The sequence below is a fragment of the Brassica napus genome, chromosome C6 (genome assembly GCF_020379485.1).
Source record: "Brassica napus cultivar Da-Ae chromosome C6, Da-Ae, whole genome shotgun sequence".
In the NCBI taxonomy this organism is placed as follows: Eukaryota; Viridiplantae; Streptophyta; class Magnoliopsida; order Brassicales; family Brassicaceae; genus Brassica; species Brassica napus.
In genome coordinates, this window is record NC_063449.1 from 22,797,083 (window position 1) to 22,820,003 (window position 22,921).

General features: G+C 41.0%; 1 non-coding gene and 1 pseudogene across 1 annotated transcript; both read left to right on the plus strand.

Moving 5' to 3' along the window:
• The first annotated feature begins 1,397 nt into the window (after positions 1 to 1,397).
• On the plus strand, positions 1,398 to 8,719 carry LOC106436741 (annotated as a pseudogene).
• Positions 8,720 to 15,899: 7,180 nt separating this feature from the next.
• Positions 15,900 to 16,006, plus strand: LOC125589351. The gene has a single exon (XR_007325539.1). It is a non-coding gene; the product is annotated as a small nucleolar RNA R71 (small nucleolar RNA).
• Positions 16,007 to 22,921: the final 6,915 nt, after the last annotated feature.

The following is a 22,921-nucleotide window of genomic DNA, read 5'->3' on the forward strand; positions in this document are numbered from 1 at the left end:
AACGGATCCGGAGTAGATGAATATATAGTACCTGCCATAAACGATTCCTGAATTAAGGTAAGGATTTATGATCTCGCTAACTAATGAGGGTTCAGTGGCATAAAATTGTAATTATTGAGGAAAATTCAGGGTTTAGTACAAAATGTAATTTAGTTTTAATAGTTTAGATTAGTCTAAATGTAGTTACCTTATTTTGAGGAATCTTTAATAACTGATTTTTTATCTTACAATTTAAATATAGTAAAAAAAATCAAACGTGTCATAAATTTTAATACTAACTATACAAAAATTGCAGTAAACATTTTTGTTTGTATAAGAGTGTGTAACACTATACAACATTTCACAGATGGTTCGTTTTTGTTGTATTTTATTGTCAAAACATGCTACTAACTTATAAGTTATATATTTATTATGACCAAACAAAGGTTTTGATGTTATTGTTTGTATAAGTTTGTTATATACTGTCGGTCTCAAAGCACATGTTTCCTTCGATCATGAAATAAATGTTAGATATAGCCATATAGGTATAAACCAACCAATCCTGAAGGATTATATAATTTTAGATACATCTCTATAAACCAATTGGTTTATTATTATTGTTAAGGATTGTGTATATGTACACGTGAAGTTTTTTTGGTAAGTGAATAATCCAATTATTTTGTTATAAATGTATTAATTGATTTATAGTTAATTAATATTTATTATTTCAGTGGCATGAGATTGTAATTCTTTAGGAAAATTCAGGGATATTTCCTATTTGTACTTCAATTTTAATAGATTAGATGATCAAAGACTGTTACCTTTTTGGGTGGTTTGGCGACTATGGAAATGTCGCAATGAACTACTCTTTAATAAGGTAAATTATACTTTTGAGGAAGTTATTTCGAAAGCAAAGACGGATGCAAAGAAGTGGTTGGATGCTGTAACTTCCTCACCACTATCAAGAACTACAGCGGATAATGCATCAAGATCTTTGAATCAACGCTCCCAATGGAAGCCTCCTCCGCGAGGATGGATCAAATGTAACTATGATGTTTCCCATCGCATTGGTTCCGAAGACTCAGGTATGGGCTAGTTAATACGAAACCATCAAGGAAACTTACTAGAAGCTGGGATGAGAAAATTTGAGGGACGACCAACGGTGATGAAATCCGAACTATCGGCACTGATCTGGTCAATGCTGGCATGCTCCTCACTTGGATATCGGAGTGTTATATTTGAAGGCGATAATATATTAATCCATAGGTTTCTTACTCAAGAAGTTTCTATCCCTCGGTTACAACTTTTAGTATCAACCGTAGCTGCTTGGAAGACAAACTTTGATTACGTAGATTTTCATCATGTTAAAGGTCATAATAATAGATGTGCAGATCTATTAGCTAAGAAAGCTACTGTTTATGAGACAGATTGGAGTTTGTTCCATTCATGTCCCCCTTTCTTGTACAACAATGTTTGCTTGGATAGTAATCAATAAATCTTTTGGTCGGAAAAAAAAAAAGAAGCTTAAAAAGATGCAGCTCCGGCAGAGTTACCGGAACGTATGGCAGTCCGATCTCATGAGCACCGTCACGGCCGATACTCCCTGTGATTATCTCATATATGTATAGATATATTATTGTTTCCCCAAACGTTTAGGTTTTGATCGAATTTTCGTTTTCTTTCCTCGATTTGGTTTCTGCAGATTGTTGCTTCTCGTGTTTCTGGTAAGTGGTTATTGTTTCTTCTCTTGTTGAACTCTTAGTTTGATATATTTGTCAGCTTCTTGTTGTCATTCAGACGCTGAACCAAATGACATGAACTGTTTTTTTTTGTTTTGTTATTAAACGATACAGTTTGCTAGATTCGGGTTTAATTATGGGCTTCCAACTTAAAACCAATTGGTGATTAGTGGATTGGTCTTAACCCTTTATATATTACTTAATGTCCTTTATAATTCCCGATGTGGGATATATATCCCTAATACCCCTTCTCGAGATGATGGCTCTTATCGGCCATAAATCTCGGAACTTTAGGACATTTATACTCGGCCGAGCGAGTTTAACACAACCTTTATACCCGGTTGGAAAAATTAATCACGACCTTTATACCCGATCGAAAGGATTAATTTTAATTTTAGTTAGGAGTTTAGGGTATTTAGGATATGGGCTCTGATACCATGTTAGATTCGGGTTTATTATGAGCTTCCAACTTAAAACCAATTGGTGATTAGTGGATTGGTCATCACCCTTTATATATTACTTAATTAATGTCCCTTATAATTACCGATGTGAGATATATATCCCTAATACAGTTGTTACTCCTTGTAGTAGGTGAATATACAAGTGTATTCGCCATTGAATGATTGTATGTTTTTGGTTCACACCTAAATCTGTCGTTTATTCTGATTGTAGTGGACCATGTGTTTCATACTTACTTCGAAAGAGAGCACTTTACAATGACATGTCAAGGTATTGAATTCTAATTTATGTAGAAATGATTTGTTTTCTCTTAAATTATACTCTCTTGTTCTCTTCTGTGAAGGTACACTTGCTGTGGTGGGTACATGCCTTGTAGTGGTAGGTGTGGAGAAAGCAAATGCCCTCAACTTTGTCTTGCCACTGAGGTTAGTCTTAATGCTATTTTGAATTTCATGTTGGTGAAATATGACTTGAGGAATTGGCAATCAGAATTTGCAATCAGCATACGTATGATAACACAAATGATTTACTATCCCATATTGTGGAATTGGTAAAAATAAACATGTTGCAGCATTTTGGTTTGATTTTTGATCTTCTATAGTTTTGTTGCTTGTTGTTCTAAATTATGTGACAGCATATTTCTTTGAAATCTCAAACTGAGTTGTTAACAGTTAACTGTTTATGAGAACTTTGACACTGAGCTTGTTTTATGTAATTTCCACTGAAAATTTATTCGATACAATACAGAAAAAACTCTGATGATATTGACCTTTTGGAGGAATGTTTTCAGGTTTTCTTATGTTTTGGAAACTCTGTAGCATCTACTCGCTTTATGCTGCAAGATGAATTCAACATCCACACAACACAATGCGACAATTGCATCATTGTACTCATCATCTTTCTCTCTTCGTCTTTACTTCCATGAATACTGTTGGATTTCCCTCCTTAAGCCCAAAACTAATCAAATCATAATCAAGCCTTAGTCCAAGAAGAAGAAACATCTAGAGAAAAGTGGAGAAGTATAGAAGAAGAATTGTGTAGAAGAAGAGAGAAAGTTATGGAGTTAGATATTTTAAAATAAATAATAATTTAGAGAAATCTAGAACTTGTTGGAGTGTGCTCCTTCACTTGTATAAATAGGGGTGCTTAGCACCATTTGTAATCATCCAAGAATCAAGAAAAACAAAGAGAGAAAATATTTGTAAGAGAGAGTTTCCAAAAACAAAATCTTTGTAGTAAACCCTTTCCTAAATATTAAGAGTCTTCTTCTTAAATTTTCTAGTTGTCTAATACCATCTTCATCTCATCGATATTGGATAATTTTCCCAACAGCTGGTATCAGAGCAAGGTTACCGTTATCTTTGAAGAAGTGAAGATGGAGGCCACCGTTACCTTTGAAGGTGACATGTTCAAGCTCACGACGGACAACTTCTCTTATTGGAAACCGATGATGGAAGATCACCTTTATTGTAAGGATTTGCATGAGCCCATCATCATGAAGGATAAGCCGGAAGGAAAGGATGATAAAGCATGGGAGATTCTTAATAGAAAGGCGGTTGCCGTAATCCGTAAGTATGTCGACCGATCTCTTTTTGAACATGTCTCTACCTACACAAATGCTTTTGAATTATGGACAAAACTTGAATCCATGATTCAAAAGAAAACACCTCGAAACAAAGCTCTTCTTGTTCGACGGTTGGTAAAGTTGGAGTACAAGGATGGCCAGAGCATGATGGAGCACTTGAACAATTTCAAGGGGATTGTAAATCAGCTTAACAAAGTTGATATGAAGGTTGAAGACGAAATGCAAGCCCTTTTACTCCTCAGTTCACTGCCGGAGAGTTGGGACACACTAGTTGTCACTCTAAGCAATTCAGCACCGGAGGGAAAGCTTACCATGGACACCGTCACTGATAGCCTTCTAAACGAAGAAGTTCGCAGGAAGGAACGAGGTTCGAGTTCATATTCAGAAGCTAACATTGTTGATAGACGAGGTAGAGAAGAGACTCGTGGTCAAAACCGAAGCAGAGGACGAGACCAATCTCGAGGAAGATCCAAGTCACGTCCGAGAGTTACTTGCTATTACTGTGGCAAACAGGGTCACATGAAGTCGGAATGTCGGTTTTTCAAGAAAGACAAACAAGCCGGTAATATCAAACCAGACCGGTTCAATCCTACAAAGAAGCATGAAGAAAAGACTACCACCATTGTGGAAGACCAGAGCGAAGAATTATATCTCGTTGGAGAATGTAATCTTAGCTCTGATGATAGCTCATGGATCGTTGATTCTGGTGCTTCTTTTCACGTCACCCCTCATGGAAGCTTCTTCACAACCTATCAAAGTGGTGACTTTGGTAATGTTCAAATGGGAAATCAAGGAAGAAGCAAGATCATTGGAAAGGGGGATGTTATTCTTACATCAAACACTGGATGTAAGATAGTTCTCAAGGATGTGAGACATGTTCCCGACATGCGACTCAATCTCATATCAACCGGAAAGCTCGATGATGTCGGCTTGGACAGTCATTTTGGTGGTGGCAAATGGAAGTTAACCAAAGGAAGTTTGATCATGGCTCGAGGAAGAAAAGAAGGCTCATTATACGTGACTCAAGCCAAGCTTTGCAAGGAAGAAGTAAACGTTGCAAGTGATGACATCGATATATGGCACCGAAGACTCGGGCATATGAGTGAGAAAGGTTTAAGTATACTTTCTAGCAAGAAACTTCTTCCTGATATGAAAGGTATTTCTCTCTCACCATGTCATGATTGCTTAGCCGGAAAACAACATAGGGTCGCTTTCCGAAGATCATCTACGCCTATGAGAAGAAAGCATATTCTTGATCTTGTGCATACTGACGTATGCTCCATGTCCGAGAAATCCAATGGAGGGGCATCATATTTCGTCACCTTTATTGATGACCATTCAAGGAAGGTATGGGTATACCTTTTGAAGTCAAAAGATCAAGTTCTTGATGCTTTCAAGGAGTTTGTAGCCCAAGCAGAGCGAAGTACGGGTCAAAAACTCAAGTGTGTTCGATCTGACAATGGTGGAGAGTACCGAGGTCCCTTTGAAGCGTTTTGCAAAGCTCATGGAATCAGGATGGAGAAGACACCACCAAAGACGCCACAACTGAACGGGCTAGCTGAAAGAATGAATCGAACGATCACAGAAAGAGTTCGGTGCATGCTCTCTCACGCTAAACTACCCAAACCATTTTGGGGAGAAGCCATAAAGACTGCAGTGGACGTCATAAATCTTACACCATCAGTTCCTTTGGAAGGTGATGTCCCGGAGGAAGTTTGGTCGGGTAAGAAGGTCTCTTACAACCATTTGAAGGTGTTCGGTTGCAGAACGTTTGTCCATATACCTAAGGATGAACGAGCCAAGCTAGACTCTAAGACTAAAGAGTGCATTTATCTTGGATCACCAAAAGACGAATTCGGCTATCGGCTTTGGGATCCGGTTAACAGAAAATTTATCCGGAGCAGAGATGTTGTTTTCTTCGAAGATCAAACAATCGAAGACATCAACAAATCAAAGAAACCAAAGCTAAGGGTTGTAAGGAATGAAGATTCTCATAAGCCTCAAGATCATGAACAAGTGATTGGAGATGATGGCGAAGGGGATCCAATCATGGATCCGACTGGTGATGAAGGTGAAGAAGAAGTTCAAGTGGAGCCAGAGGAAGAACATGAGCCAAGAAGGTCTGGAAGAGAGACAAGACCATCTGTAAGATATTATCGAGATGAGTACGTTAATCTTACAGATGAGGGGGAGCCTCAAAGCTATGAGGAGGCCATAGGAGACACCCATAAAGATAAGTGGGTTGAAGCTATGCAAGATGAAATGCAATCCTTGCATGATAATCACACTTATGAGCTGATGAAGCTACCAAAAGGAAAGAGAGCCTTGAAGAACAAGTGGGTGTATAGGTTGAAGTATGAAGATAGAAGCTCAAATCCAAGATACAAAGCTCGATTGGTTGTGAAAGGATTCAACCAAAAGAAAGGCATAGATTTTGAAGAAATATTCTCTCCAGTGGTGAAGATGTCCTCTATCCGAGTGGTTCTTGGTCTAGCAGCAGTTCTAGACTTGGAGATTGAACAACTCGATGTCAAGACGGCCTTTCTACATGGTGAACTCGAGGAGGAGATCTATATGGAGCAACCTGAAGGATTCAAGGTTCCAGGAAAAGAAGACTTGGTGTGCCGATTAAAGAAGAGTCTTTACGGTCTCAAGCAAGCCCCAAGACAATGGTATAAGAAGTTTGACTCCTTCATGGTGGATCACAACTTCAAGAAAACCAAGAACGATCATTGCGTTTTTATAAAGAGGTACGAAAGCGGCGACTTTCTCATATTATTACTCTATGTTGACGATATGTTGATTGTGGGCCAAGATCGCAACAAAATAGCCGCATTGAAGAATGACCTAGGAGAGTCCTTTGCAATGAAAGATTTGGGGCAAGCGAGACAGATTCTTGGAATGAAAATCACTCGGGATAGACCAAAGAAGCTTTTGTGGTTATCCCAAGAACGATATGTTGAAAGGGTGTTGGAGAGATTCAACATGAATAAGGCAAAGCCAGTGAACACTCCACTTGGTGGACATTTCAAGTTATGTTCGGAGCAAAGTCCAACAAGTGAGAAAGAGAAAGAAGAAATGAAGACTACCCCATATGCATCAGCAGTAGGCAGTCTCATGTATGCTATGGTGTGCACCAGACCGGACATTGCCTATGCAGTAGGAGTTGTGAGTCGCTTTCTAGCGAATCCAGGAAAGGAGCATTGGAAAGCAGTTAAGTGGATCCTACGCTATCTACGAGGCACAACGAAGAAGTGTCTATGTTTTGGCAATGGAAAATTGGAGCTGAACGGTTACACCGATGCAGATTGGGCTGGTGATAAAGATTCAAGGAAATCAACATCAGGATTTGTGACTACCTTTGCAGGGGGAGCTGTTTCCTGGCAATCGAAATTACAAAAGTGTGTTGCCTTATCCACAACGGAAGCGGAGTACATCGCAGCAACGGAAGCATGCAAGGAGATGCTATGGATGAAGAACTTCTTGCTTGAGTTGAGAGTAAAGCAAGACAAGTACAACATGCTATGTGACAACCAAAGTGCTATTCACTTAGCAAAGAATCCAACGTTTCACTCTCGCTCAAAGCACATTGATATCCGACATCACTGGATCCGAGAAGTTCTGGAAGAGAAGCTCATACATCTCACAAAGGTACACACCGACGAAAATTGGTCAGACTTTATGACCAAAGTATTACCGATCAAGAAGTTTGAAGATTGCTGCAAAGGCACAGGCATGGCGACTGTTTCGGGCTAAATCGGGAAGGGGGAGATTTGTTGGATTTCCCTCCTTAAGCCCAAAACTAATCAAATCATAATCAAGCCTTAGTCCAAGAAGAAGAAACATCTAGAGAAAAGTGGAGAAGTATAGAAGAAGAATTGTGTAGAAGAAGAGAGAAAGTTATGGAGTTAGATATTTTGAAATAAATAATAATTTAGAGAAATCTAGAACTTGTTGGAGTGTGCTCCTTCACTTGTATAAATAGGGGTGCTTAGCACCATTTGTAATCATCCAAGAATCAAGAAAAACAAAGAGAGAAAATATTTGTAAGAGAGAGTTTCCAAAAACAAAATCTTTGTAGTAAACCCTTTCCTAAATATTAAGAGTCTTCTTCTTAAATTTTCTAGTTGTCTAATACCATCTTCATCTCATCGATATTGGATAATTTTCCCAACAAATACACACAAGATTGTGTATACTACCGTTCTCACATCTTCTTTGCGGCGTCGCAAGGATTTATGTTCTGCCTCAACCAAATACCTTGCATTTTCTCTCTTGTCGCTTGCATTGTTGGAAGTGATGAACTCTCAGAAGCTTCTCAACTTCTTTCTTGCTTGGCTGATATGGTCTATTGCACGTATGTATAATCTCCATAATCTTCAATCTTTTTAGCTCGCTTTTGCACTTCAAATTTAGCCAAGAGACTCAATGTTAATGTTCTCAATTGTATATTTACTTAAGATATACTTATCCTTGCTGTATCTGTACTCTGCTCTTGGTTATCGCAGGGTCTGCGCGTGTATGCAGGTATACAAATCAATTTATTTCTCATATTATTACAGTTTATATGACCAAAAACGCAAAATCAATCTCTTCTGTTTTCTTGCAGACATAACACAAGATCGAGATAGACAAAAGAGATGGGGTCCTTGGTTCTCAACCAATGTTAGTGCCACCAGCTCAGCAAATGTCTCGCATTGATCAACCGACCTATCCTTATGCCGGTTACCCTCCAGCCACTGGCTACCCCCAGCCTTACTATCCACAGCCTAGCCATGGTTACCCTCCTACACTAGGATATCCACCTCCCGGTCATGGTTGCCCTCCTGCACAAGGATATCCACCTCCTGGTCTTGGTTACCCTTCTGCACAAGGATGTCCACCTCCTGGTCATGGTTATCCTCCTGCACCGGAATATCCCTCAAAGTGAGAACTTTAACCGGAATTGAAATCTAAATATTCAAGAGTGGTGTAATATTATCTGGAACCGGTCTGCAGAACTTTTATATTGTTGAGCTTTTGTCCCTTTGTATGTTGTGATTACTTTGCAAGTACTTTTGCGGCAAGCTTATGTATACCGTCGGTTTGCTGTCTCATAGGTTTTTGGTTTTTCGTCTTAGCTAATGAACCATTATTATCTCTTGAAAACCAAATACAGGGCGCTGTTAGTTTCTCCATCTGTCATCTCCATTCAGTTGTTCCATCTATGTGATCCATCTAGATGATCTATCTAGATTTTAAGGGACTGTTCGTTTTTCCATCCAAATGAGCCATCTAGATGAGTCATCTGTATAAATTTATGTTTATTTTTTTATTTCTATTTCCATCCAGAGTTTAATAAACAAATTATAAAAATAGCCCTATTTTGACTATACTAATTTTTATTGTTTAGTCTAAAATATTTTTATACAAAATTAGCATTTTGACATTTTTACGTTTTCGGTTTTGGCGGCAAAATGCATTTTTGCGGTTTTGGCGAAAGCGTGTTTGACGGAAAAACATATTTTTGCAGTTTTGGGAGGAAAATGTGTTTTTGCGTTTTTGACGGGAAAACACGTTTTTCGGTTTTGGATTAGCTAATGGACTTGGTTTTGGGCTTAGAGACTAATGGCTAAGGCCAATAACTTACAACGCGTTTTACGGTTTTGGCGAGAAAATACGTTTTGACGGGAAAACAAGTTTGTGTGGTTTTGGCGGGAAAACACGTTTTTACGAATCTGGCGAGAAAACACGTTTTGGCGGGAAACAAGTTTTTGCGGTTTTGGCTCTCGCGTTTTTACGGTTTTGACGGGAAAATGCGTTGTGCGATTCTGGCGGGAAAGTGCGTTTTGGCGGTCTTGACGGGAAAATGTGTTTTGATGTGAAAGTGCATTTTTTTGTGGTTTTGACGAAAAATGTTTTTTGGCGGGAAGTTGAGTTTTTGACCAAAAATGTGATTTGGCGTAAAACTGCGTTTTGTGGTTTTGACGGAAAAATGTGTTTTATAGTTTTGGTGGGAAAATGCTTTTTTGTGGTTTTGTTATTTTTCGTGAGTGACAAAATAATATTAGGTTTAAGTTTGTAATTTGTGAATTATATAGTTTTGAGAGAATCATCTCCATCCAGATGGTCCAATTTGAATCAGCTAGCTGATTTTCAAAATTAAGTCTAAATTTTTAAACTCCGCAACTTAAAATATTTTCAATAACAGTGGATTTTAGTGTACTCTACGAAATATTAAGTTCAATAATAGTGAATTTTAAATGAGTTTTTAAAAGTCATGTTTGAATAACAGTGGATTTGTCATTTTAATACAAATCACCTAAAACTCTCAGTTGAATACACCCCCTTTACATGAGCCATCCAGATGACTTGTACTTTTAATGTCTAAACGAACAAAACTTTCATCTCTATCCAGATGAGTCATCTGGATGGAGAAACGAACATGCCCTACATAGTTTTTGACTTCGTTCACTTTTGGTGTATATGTTTATGTTTAAATTTACACATCCAATAATGGTTCTCTGTTTAAAAAAAATTGTTGGTTTTCAGCTTTCTTGATTTTTCTGATGAATTTTATATTTTCTACTCTCATGAATTTTATATTTTTTAAATAAAATTTCAAATTTATTCATTAAAATGAATGGTTGATATATCATGAATTTACCGGTTTTTAACCATGATATAAGTTTGAATTCACTTTTTTTTTGTGGGTAGCATCCCTTTTTGGGTGAGTAGTACAACTTTTTTGTGGGAGTTCCATGAGCCCTCAAACAGATCGGGGTCGTGAGACGTCTTGATGTTTTAATGATAGGTATTTTTCTTTTGGGTAGGGCATGTGATAGGTTTTGAAACAGTTTTTGAACTTTGAACATTCATCGAGCTCGATTATGTGGCAGATTTTAAAGCGTCGTGCGGCTGTCGTTTTGTCAACATGAGAGGGTGAACCGAACCCTGGCTCATTTTCTTGGCCTGGTTTCTCGGGATGTCGAGGACTGTTACAATTCTATCGATTTTAGCAGTGATACCGTTAGATTTTTGGCTTCGAGGTTGAGCACACCGGCATCCCCGGGTTTTGTTGGGTGTTGACATACGCCCCTAGAGTATCATGTCCACTTATCTTTTTGGGGGCTGGCGGAGGCAAGCTCGGTGACTCCTCTTCGTTTTTGATATTAAGAGTTTTCAAGGTTCCTAAGGCAAATGTTGTAGTATAGTGTTTGTCGAACCAGTTCTGAGGGATATCAAAGCACTGAGAATGCAAGTACTCACTTAATCTAAGTGCAACCAATGATTTAAAAGGTTTCTAAACTAATGATTAATGATAAATGAAATGACTTTCTTTACTAAGGGAAAAGAGAACTCATGGGCATAGGGATTAGACCTTGGGTGATCAAGTATCGAACTAAGGATGGCAAATGATCAATCAAACTATCAACCTTAAGCCTAGACACAATTCTAAGCAAGCTCTATGTCTAGATGAATGCTCATTTGCTAACATATCTCAAACATCAAATGTCTTTGGTTGAATAATATGAAAGCATTCATTACTAACAAGTCTATTAGCTATCTTAGCACCTTTAACAACAAATGTCTTTGGCAAAGTATACTAAAAGCCTAGGAGAGTTGTCTCAGGCATTTCATCAAACACCTTTTGGGTGGGAAATGTCTATTGATCAACTTTTGAGTGGCCAACTCAGAAGATGCATTATGAATACTCTACTAGCAAGGAACAAGAATGATTTACACTAAAACATCCTAGAACTAACCTAATCACCCTTAATCTCCCTAACCCATGAATTCAAAAAGTGATTACTCACTAATCTCCATGATTCCTCTTAAATCCATATTGGATTTCAGATTAATCATGTAGAGAAAAATATAAGAAATCAACAATAACACAAGAACATAACAATCGAAATCCAAGAGATGAACTTCTCAAGAGAGTTTTTGTGTATTTCTCAATAGATCCAAGATAATCAGCCTCTGGTGGCTACCAAAGATGTTTAAAACATAGGTTTTAGAAATGTAAAACGTGCATAATGAAATGACCAAAAGGCCCTTGAGAAATCATAAGTTCAAGCAGAAATAAGCCGCGCAGCGACCTCTGCTCGTCGCTCCGACAAGTCGCTCCATGCTTCGGGAGCGACCTCGCTGTGTCGCTGCGAGAGGTCGCTCCGGACTCGTTCTCGTGTCTCCGAGTGATGAAAACGCGAGCGACTCCTCCCTGTCGCTCCGTGAAGTCGCTCCATGCTTCGGGAGCGACCTCGCTGTGTCGCTGCGAGAGGTCGCTCCGGACTCGTTCTCTCGTCTCCGGGTGACCAAAACGCGAGCGACTCTTTCCTGTCGCTCTGGTAAGGTCGCTCTGATAGGGAGATCAGAGCGACTTGATGGTGTCGCTCCGGACTGGTCGCTCCGGTAAGGTGCTCGCCCAATGATCACTTTAAACACTTCTTTTGAACTCCAATTGCACCCAAATGTCTCCAAGAACTCCATATGGTACTCCAATGCCTGATAAGGACTCATGTATGCAAAATGCAACCTAAACATGGCTAAATCCTAATCTATATGATCAAAATGCACATGAGTGAATGGATAAAACAATAGAAATATGCAAGATATCAACTCCCCCAAACTTGTTCTTTTACTTGTCCACAAGTGAACTTTCTAGAACTCATAGGGAGAGAAGTTTGAAGGTGGGAGCTCATAGCCAAAAGAAACACAACTAGCACTCAATTCAACATCTAATCCAACATGAGCACACTCTCTTATCACACTCTAGCTTCTCTAGGCCTATCTCAACTCCTTTTGCCCTTAAACTCATCATCAAGCATCCACACATTCAAATCAACCAACTCTCACATTCATTAAGCATAAAACATCAAGTGAATTCTTGCAAATGGTCAATTGGTCCAAATCATTTAGGTAAGGGGAGGCTTTTTAATCAAGTGAGTCAAGGGGTTCAAGATATATGATATTTAAGGTGGTATACTCTCAAGACAAGTAGCCTTGACATTACACATAATATATCTAAGAAAGGGATCAACTTTTGCATACAATGCTCAATCTCCATTGTTCTACCCTTTTCCCAAACATATATGATACACATTCATTTTCCCATTCCAAAACCCAACTCACATCTCTCACCCAAGGACTTCAAAAGCATTTCCCAACATAAAACTCTTTTTTTTTTTTTTTTTACAAGTGACTTCTTACACTTTTTGAACACCTCTTAGCTCATACTAATTTTGCTAGCCCCCTTTCTTTATTCTTCCTTTTTTTTTTGTTTGGGGGCCAAGACTTTTCACAAATTGAGCTAGAAGTTTCTCTACTTATCACATAAAGACTAGTCAATTGAGCGCAAGAGTTCACTCTTTTCGTTCAACTTTCTCATATTCCCAAATCAAACTTTACAACACTCACCCCCATCCTATGGCTAGACAATAATGTGCCTAATCTAGCAAGAATGAAGATCAAGCATTGTCATTCTCGATACTCTCAACATTATGTGCATGCAAGACTTTCCGAAAAAGGCCTCACTCATCAATCAATGAAGGCTTAAAAGGAGGAAGGGATTTTGGGGAGAGGTCTACCACTAGAGGTTGTCAAAAAGATTGGCATAAAGGATGTGACAACTCAAGTGTGTATATCCATGATTCAGTACACAAGGGACCATGAGCAAGATGCATTAAGTTCGTTCGGTTCAAATAAGGTTGTAGTTGGCTTCAAAGACTGAGTTTCAGCAATCAACAAGTTTCAGGGAGAGCTTTCAAGGCTCGAAGCATACAAGTCTTTTTGAGAGGTGCATAAGCTACTCAGGTGCAAAGTAGTGTTCTTTACAAGGCATTTAAAATCATTGCTCCCAATGCAAGTGAATGCAACCTATATGCTCTAGACTCTCCTAGAAGTGCAAATGATGCAAATTAAATGATTTTTTTTTATATGCAAATAGATATGCAATGCATGACTCAATGAAACAACATCAAAGCAGACATGATCAAATACTTGGTACCTCCCCCAGACTTAAGTCACACAGTCTCTGTGTTGTCAAGTGTAGGAGAGATACCCAAAGATGAAGCTAAAATACAGAAAAGAAATGGTATATACAATGGAATGGTGGTGGAGTGGTACCTCAAGTGGAAAGTGGATAAGGAGGATCCTTTCCACCTTCAAGAGTAATGGTGAGGACCTGAGAGAGAAGCTCTTGAAGCTTGATTGGATCATCTTGGAGCTGATGAGTCCTTGTGGCCTTCTTGTCATGAGCAGCCTTTGTGGCTCTACTCACCTCCTCCTTTTTAGCACTTTCCAAGTGCTCATCACACATCTCTTTAGAGGACTCTCCATCAAGACTTTCTTTCTCACTAACAACCACTGCATCCTTGATCTTCTCAATGGAGAGGTCTCCACAAGTGATGGTTCCACAATACTCAACATCCAGTGGAGACTGAATTGGGTAAGAGACAGCTTTGTTCACATTGAGGAGTGTGACCTTCTTGTTCGCAAAATCGATGCAAGCACCCACAGTAGTAAGGAATGGTGTGCCCAAGATCAATGGAACTCTCTTCTCAGTTGCCATCTTCAAGACAGTGAGGTCTATAGGGATGGTGCAAGATCCAATCTTCAAAGGGAAATCCTTGATGAGACCAATAGGGGTAGTAGAAGAAGAATCCCCAAACGTGAGAGAGGAAGTATCTGGCTCCATGTGTGCAATCTCAAGACTCTTCACCATCTCCATTGAGATCACATTCACACTTGCACCAGAATCAACAAGAGCATCATCAAAGGTAAGCTTACCAAGGGAGCAAGACAAGGTGAACTTCCCTTCGGATTCTAGTTTAGGGAGAGACTTTGGTGTGATGGCTGGATCAAGTTTCAAAGTTGAAATGTTGAGAAGCTCTGCTACTTCTGCTTGGTGGTCTACAATGTCCTTGATGAGCATCATTTGGACATGAGCCTCAAGCATACCCGAGATCTCTGGAAGCTTAACTCCAATATCACTTAGGTCTTTTCTGAACTTGGAAATCACCTTCTTTTGAGCTTTGGTGAGAAACCTTTGTGGAAATGGGAGCTTGTCATAGGGTGACTGCTCAACCTCAGTGGTGTCCTCTAGATTGACCTCTTTTAGCTTCTGGTCAGCTCTCTTCGCAACTGGTTTCTCAGCCCTGGGTTTATCTCCCTTCAAAATCTTTGCTTCAACCATTTTGTCAGCTTCCTCCACAATATTTGCTTCACCTGTTGCTACAATCGGATGCTCAACCTGTTCAATCTCAGTTTCAAACACCAATCTTTCAATTTCATCTACCTCTTTCTTATGGTTACTCAATTCAATCCTTGAAGAAGTGGTAGAGAGGACAACATTGCAATACTCCTTGGGTTTTTGGTCAGATTTTCCAGGTAGAGACCCTTGCTGGCGATTCTGGTGAGTGGTCATGGATGCAAACTGGTTTTCCAAAGCCCTGAACTTGTTGTTGAGCTCATTGTAACTTCCATCAATCTTGGAGTGAAGGTTCTTCAACTCATATCCAACCTGCTTCTCACTTCTAGTCTGAGACTCCAAGATCTGTTTCAGTAGAACATCAGTGCTGCTTTCCTGAGGAGTAGAGGTAGAAGGATTAGCTTGTTGTTGATAATACTGGTTCCCTTTGTTGGAGAAACCAGGAGGAGGGTTTTGCTGTGGCTGATAGTTGCCTTGCTGGTTGTTCCTAGGCTGATAACCACTCTGTTGGTTGTTAGGATAGGATTTCTGTTGGTAGTTGTTGTACTGAAAGTGGGGCTCTTTCTTGTACCAACTACCATTGTTGTTGATGAAACACAGCTCTTCTTGACCTTCCAAACCCTCAACCTCATTGACCCCAGGTGGTGCATCTTGGTTTGGGTTACCAACAAAGTTCAGCTGCTCTTGGGTGGATTTATCAGCAATGAGTATGTCTATCTTATCCTGTAGAGCCTTTAAATCCTTCCTCGTCTGCTGGTCATCTGTTCTACTGCCTCTGTCGTGGTCTCCACTGTAGACTGCGTCGCTCTTTACCATGTTGTGAACCAGCTCCTCTGCATCTTCCTCAGTTCTTCCCAAGAAGAATCCATTGCTAGCTGTATCCAATCTGACTCTGTACTTAGGAAGAGCTCCCCTGTAGAATGTGCTCAGCAGGCTTTTCTTAGAGAAACCATGGTGAGGGTATTGAGCTTGGTAGCCCTTGAATCTCTCCCAGGCTTCACTGAATCCTTCCAAGCCCTTCTGTTGAAAGCTGGAGATCTCATTTCTCAGCTTAGCAGTTCTTGAAGTAGAGAAGAACTTCTCCAAGAATGCTTTCTTGCAGTCATCCCAAGTGGTGATAGAGTCGCTGGGTAGGGACTTCTCCCACTGACGCGCCTTATCCCCCAAAGAGAAAGGGAATAACTTCAGCTTTAAAGCATCCTTTGACACACCATTGGTTTTTGACAACCCACAGTAGCTGTCGAACCTGTCCAAGTGATCGAATGGGTCCTCTAAAGCCAAGCCATGATATTTGTTGTTATCGATCACGTTGAGGAGTCCTGACTTGACCTCAAAGTTGTTGGCTGCCACAGGCGGTGCTCGGATTCTCAGTCTATGACCATGAATGTTGGGCCGGTCATAAGTACCAATGGGTCGATCTACCCGCGGTTGGTGTTCTGCCCCTTGCGGTGGATCTGCCATATCAATATCCAATCTCTGCAAGTGGGCTTGTTGTTCTTCTTCTCTTCTAGCTGTAGCACACTCCCTCTCTAAAGCTCTGATGTCTGCTACTATTGGAACTAGGTTTGATGGACCCCTGCTCCTCAACTTCATACACCTGAAAGTTAAAGGTAGGTGAAGAAGAAGAATCAGTAACAAAACAAAATTAAAATGACTTAGTCTCAAGCAAGTGACTAAATCTCAATGTTCAAATCTACTCAGAATTTGGCAACGGCGCCAATTTGATATTAAGAGTTTTCAAGGCTCCTAAGGCAAATGTTGTAGTATAGTGTTTGTCGAACCAGTTCTGAGGGATATCAAAGCACTGAGAATGCAAGTACTCACTTAATCTAAGTGCAACCAATGATTTAAAAGGTTTCTAAACTAATGATTAATGATAAATGAAATGACTTTCTTTACTAAGGGAAAAGAGAACTCATGGGCATAGGGATTAGACCTTGGGTGATCAAGTATCGAACTAAGGATGGCAAATGATCAATCAAACTATCAATCTTAAGCCTAGACACAATTCTAAGCAAGCTCTATGTCTAGATGAATGCTCATTTGCTAACATATCTCAAACATCAAATGTCTTTGGTTGAATAATATGAAAGCAATCATTACTAACAAGTCTATTAGCTATCTTAGCACCTTTAACAACAAATGTCTTTGGCAAAGTATACTAAAAGCCTAGGAGAATTGTCTCAGGCATTTCATCAAACACCTTTTGGGTGGGAAATGTCTATTGATCAACTTTTGAGTGGCCAACTCAGAAGATGCATTATTAATACTCTAGTAGCAAGGAACAAGAATGATCTACACTAAAACATCCTAGAACTAACCTAATCACCCTTAATCTCCCTAACCCATGAATTCAAAAAGTGATTACTCACTAATCTCCATGATTCCTCTTAAACCCATATTGGATTTCAGATTAATCATGTAGAGAAAAATATAAGAAATCAACAATAACACAAGAACATAACAATCAAAATCCAAGAGATGAACTTCTCAAGAGAGTTTTTGTGTATTTCTCAATAGATCCAAGATAATCAGCCTCTGGTGGCTACCAAAGATGTTTAAAACATAGGTTTTAGAAATGTAAAACGTGCATAATGAAATGACCAAAAGGCCCTTGAGAAATCATAAGTTCAAGCAGAAATAAGCCGCGCAGCGACCTCCGCTCGTCGCTCCGACAAGTCGCTCCATGCTTCGGGAGCGACCTCGCTGTGTCGCTGCGAGAGGTCGCTCCGGACTCGTTCTCGCATCTCCGAGTGATGAAAACGCGAGCAACTCCTCCCTGTCGCTCCGTGAAGTCGCTCCATGCTTCGGGAGCGACCTCACTGTGTCGCTGCGAGAGGTCGCTCCGGACTGGTTCTCGCGTCTCCGGTGACCAAAACGCGAGCGACTCTTCCCTGTCGCTCTGGTAAGGTCGCTCTGATAGGGAGATCAGAGCGACTTGATGGTGTCGCTCCAGACTGGTCGCTCCGGTAAGGTGCTCGTCCAATGATCATGATCACTTTAAACACTTCTTTTGAACTCCAATTGCACCCAAATGTCTCCAAGAACTCCATGTGGTACTCCAATACCTGATAAGGACTCATGTATGCAAAATGCAACCTAAACATGGCTAAATCCTAATCTATATGATCAAAATGCACATGGGTGAATGGATAAAACAATAGAAATATGCAAGATATCAGTTTACTCGGTTCCTTTTGTTGGAGATGAAATTTACTTTGAGATTGTTTCTTGGCGACACTGCAGCCTCTTTTTATTCAAAGCTGTTATAATTTTATTCTTCTTTGTTTTTGTTTCTCGATACAGATCGGCACTTCTCTGTTGAGTGGCCTTTTGATCGTGAAAGGTACAAAATTAACTAGCGTCGTAGGTAGATGGTTTTCTCTGGTTCGGGCTGTTGACCACGAAAGAATGTTTCCCTACGCTGACAGCCTCATATGGATTTGGTGGTTTCATATTCAGGTTAGGATTGTTTTATTTTCATTGTATTTTTATTTTAGAGCAGCAACCTCTTCTTCGTGGGCTGCGAAGAATGAAGCTTGGTGGAGATCATCATCTAACGACGTTGGTGCCCTTAGTGACGTTTACTCATTGAAGCTTGATGAGAACCACACCTCGTTTGAGGGCAGTGAGGGATAATCTTTCGTTGAGGTGTGAGATTCGGGCTTTGATATCTATAGACCTTGTGATATATGATCTTAACGGTTAAAATTGTGTCGGCTTCATGTTCCACATGTCTGCTTCAGAAGCACCCGTTTTAACGAATACCGAATATTGCTTTAAGAATGTGGATATGAACTAAGTAAGGTTATTGATGAAAATTCCTTCGATTTATGCGAACAAATCGAGGGCGTGACCAAATAGGATCTTGGAAAAAAAGAGGCAATATTTGGCTTCCTTCTCTTCGCCGGTTAAGTGAGCTCGGGATACGGCTATTCGGAAAGCTCAAATGTGAGCCTTTGGATCAGTGTTATTGGAATAATTCGGGAACCAAATTTTTCCTATGTCGCGTAATTTCACACTCATTATTCAATTCATGAAAGGGTTTCGCCGCGTTTTTATTGTTAGTTGGTAAACTCCGTGAGTATATTCATTAGTAATGAGAGGAATATATAGGATACAATAGAAGGGTCTAGAGAGTATCTAAGTGTATCACAAAGATATTTACATATCTAATCATATATTCTAACACTCCCCCGCAGTCGAAGCGTCAGTTGGAGTAACGGTGAGACTGGTTCTGAACTCGATGAACAGAGGTGAGTGGAGGCCTTTTGTGAAAATGTCAGCAAACTGTTGTGAGGATGGTACGTGTAGAACCCGGACATGACCAAGGGCAACTTTTTCCCTGACAAAATGAATGTCAATTTAAACATGTTTGGTTCTTTGGTGTTTAACCGGGTGAGAGGAGAGGTATATGGCGCTGACATTATCGCAGTAAATGACGGTTGCACGAGTGACGTTGATCTTGAGTTCAAATAGAAGGTTGCGCAACCAAGTCGTTTCTGCAACTGCATTGGCTACACCACGATATTCAGCTTCTGCGCTTAACCGGGAGATTGTGTCTTGGCGTTTAGATGACCAAGAAATTAAGTTGTCTCCTATGTAGACACAGTAGCCAGAGGTTGAACGTCTGGTGGAGGGGCAGCCGGCCAAATCTGCGTCGGAGTAAGCAGTGATGGAGAGCGAGGTAGAACGTGTCATCTTGATACCGTAAGAGATGGTACCTTTGACGTACCGAAGAATCCTTTTAAGAGCATTGCGATGGTTTTCTCTCGGATCGTGCATGAAGAGGCAAATTTGTTGCACCGCAAAGGATAGATCGGGACAGGTAAACGTGAGATACTGAAGTGCGCCTGCTAGGCTCCGGTACATTGTAGGATCAGAGACTGGTGGGCTGTCGTCGGCGGAGAGCTTCTGCTTTGTGTCGACAGGAGTGAGGCAGGGGTTGCAGTTTGACACGTTTGCGCGGAGGAGGATGTCAGCTGCGTAGTTTTGTTGATGAAGCAGAAGGCCAGACTCATTGCGCTTGACCGTGATGCCGAGAAAATGATGAAGTGGTCCTTGATCAGACATTTCAAACTCGGAACTGAGAGCTGAGATGAAGCGATTCAGGAGCGCTGTAGAGGAGGCAGTGAGGACTATGTCATCTACATAGAGAAGGAGGTATGCCAGGTCAGCTCCAGAACTGAGGAAAAAGAGAGAGTTGTCGGAGCTGCTCTGTTTGAAAACCAAACTTTTAGCGTAGGAGGCAAAGCGTGTGTTCCAGGCGCGAGGTGCCTGCTTCAGGCCATAGAGAGAGCGTTTCAATAAGCACACATGATCCGGTTTGCTTTTGTCCACATAGCCTGGGGGCTGATGCATATAAACAGTCTCCGCAAGGTCGCCATGGAGGAAGGCGTTTTGGACGTCAAGTTGATGAAGTGGCCAGCCTCGAGCAAGAGCAATGTGAAGAACTGTGCGTATTGTAGCTGGTTTGACAACGAGGCTGAAGGTCTCATCGCAGTCAATTCCAAGTTGTTGGGACTTCCCATTTGCAACGAGGCGGGACTTGCATTTCTTGAGAGTTCCATCTGCATTAAATTTATGCTTATGCAACCACATAGAACGCACAATGTTAGTATCTTTAGGTCGCGGCACTAGGATCCACGTTCTCCTTTTAATAAGAGCACCGTACTCTACATCCATTGAATTGTTCCAAAATGGATCCTTAGCCGCATGAACATGAGATAAAGGAATAGGGGAGATAGAGGTGTCAGTATGAAGACACACAGGAAGACGTGGTTTGACAATTCCACTTTTACCACGAGTGACCATGGAGTGAGTGTTTTGAGGTTGAGCAGGACGAGGAAGAGGAATTTGAGGAGAAGGTGGTGGAGAAGGAACGTGAGGTGACGGAGGTGGAGTAGGAGAAGGAGGTGGTGAAGGAATTGGAGGGGTCGGAGGAACATCATTTTGGGGTCGAGTGGGACGACTGATAGGAGTAGGAGGAACTAAAGGAGTAGAGAAAGGTGAGGAAGAAGCAGAGATAGTGGGGAAAGGGAATACCGACTAATCAAAGATGACATGGCGAGAGAGTATGATTCGTTTGCTGTTGATGTCGAGGCACCGGTATCCGCGATGGTCCGTAGGGTAGCCGAGAAACACGCATGGAGTGGACCGGTGAGCTAATTTGTGCTTGACCGTTGAGAGTAGGTTTGGATAGCACAAGCAGCCGAACGTCCGTAAATGTTGATATGTGGGCATGCGGTTGAAGAGGCTTGTGTATGGTACGTCGTTCTTGATTGCTGTCGATGGCAGGATATTGAGAAGATGAGCTGCTGTGTAAAGAGCCTCGACCCAATATTCTGGAGGAGCCGACGCTTGAAAGAGCAATGTACGGATCATGTTGTTGATGGTGCGGAGCATGCGCTCGGCGCGGCCATTTTGCTGCGAGGTGTGTGGGCAAGAGAACCGCAAGAGTGTGTCAGCTGATGCTAAGTGCTCTTTGAACAAACGATTATCATACTCTCCGCCGTTGTCACATTGTAGAGATTTGATTTGTCGGTTAAACTGAGTCTGCACATAGTTAGAAAAATGAAGGTATTTGCCAAAAGTATCACTTTTCCGATGAAGGGGATAGACCCAAAGAAAATGAGTATAATGATCAAGAAAAATAAGATAGTATTTCATCCCACTAATACTGGAAACTGGAGATGTCCAAATGTCAGAATGAACAATCTCAAACGGAGAAGAAACAGTAGAGTTTGAGTCAAAAAATGGTAAACGAGTGTGCTTCCCAAGCTGACACGCTTGACACAAAGTTGTCAAGTCGGGTTTGGGAATACTAGTAGAAAAAGTAGATAAAACGCGAGAAAGGATAGAGCTATTGGGATGACCGAGTCTTTTGTGCCAGACTGAGCTATCCAGTGACGTGATTGAGAGAGCGGAATGAGTTGATGGTGGTGGAGTAGGCGTCACTAAATAGAGAGGTCCAGAGCTATCACATCGGAGTAGAGTGATCCGAGTCTGCAAGTCCTTAATGGAGAAACCGAAAGGGTCAAATTCAATAGCACAAAGGTTATCGGTAACAAACTTGCGAACAGAGATAAGGTTTTTAATGATAGCAGGGCACACTAAGACATTACGAAGAGAGAAAGAACATTTAGGAGAAGCTATAGTACCATGGCCGGTGGTCTGAACGGCTGCTATGGATCCATTTCCAACAGTAACAGAAGGCATGGTGCTAGTATTAAAAAGAGATTGTAGATTACCTGTGTTGGAAGCAATGTGGGTGGACGCTCCGGAGTCCATGTACCAAGTATTATCAGGCTCGTACATCGTCATCGTGCTGAAAGCCTGATGCAGACCAGCAGGTATTTGCGTCATTTGTGGAGTTGGGGTCTTCTGAGCGAGGTTTGCTTCCTGGAGAGGTCGTGATGGGTGAGAACCTAAGATGCCTTGATAGCTTGTGTTTCCAGGACGAGGCTGATATGGTGCTTGCGAGTAGGCTGGAGGATACCCCGGAAATGATTGATATGGCACCATCGGAGGATAGACTGGAGGCTGCTGAGGATAGTACCACGGGGACGCAAACTGATTAGGCTGATTGTGTTGCCAGTTATAGGAAAAACGACCTTTGCCACGAGATCGGTTCCCGCCATTGCCACCACGGTTGCGGCCTCTGTTTCCGCGTCCAGAGTTGTTAAAGTTGCGTGGGTTTGTTTCAGTTTCAGTGTAGAGGACCGTTGAAGACGACGGTGTATCTTGATGGCGTGCGGTTGGTTTCGTCTGTTTGGAAAGACGAGTTTCCTCCATCTGCAGCATTGATCGCGCTTCCAGAAGTGTTGGAAACGGGACTTTATGCTGAACAACATTGATGATGGAGTCGAACTTGTCAGACAGACCGTTCAGGAGGTGGGAAACCAGAGCTCGTTCCGAGACCGGAGCATCAATGTTGGCAAGCAAATCAGCAGTTGTCTTCATCTTTTG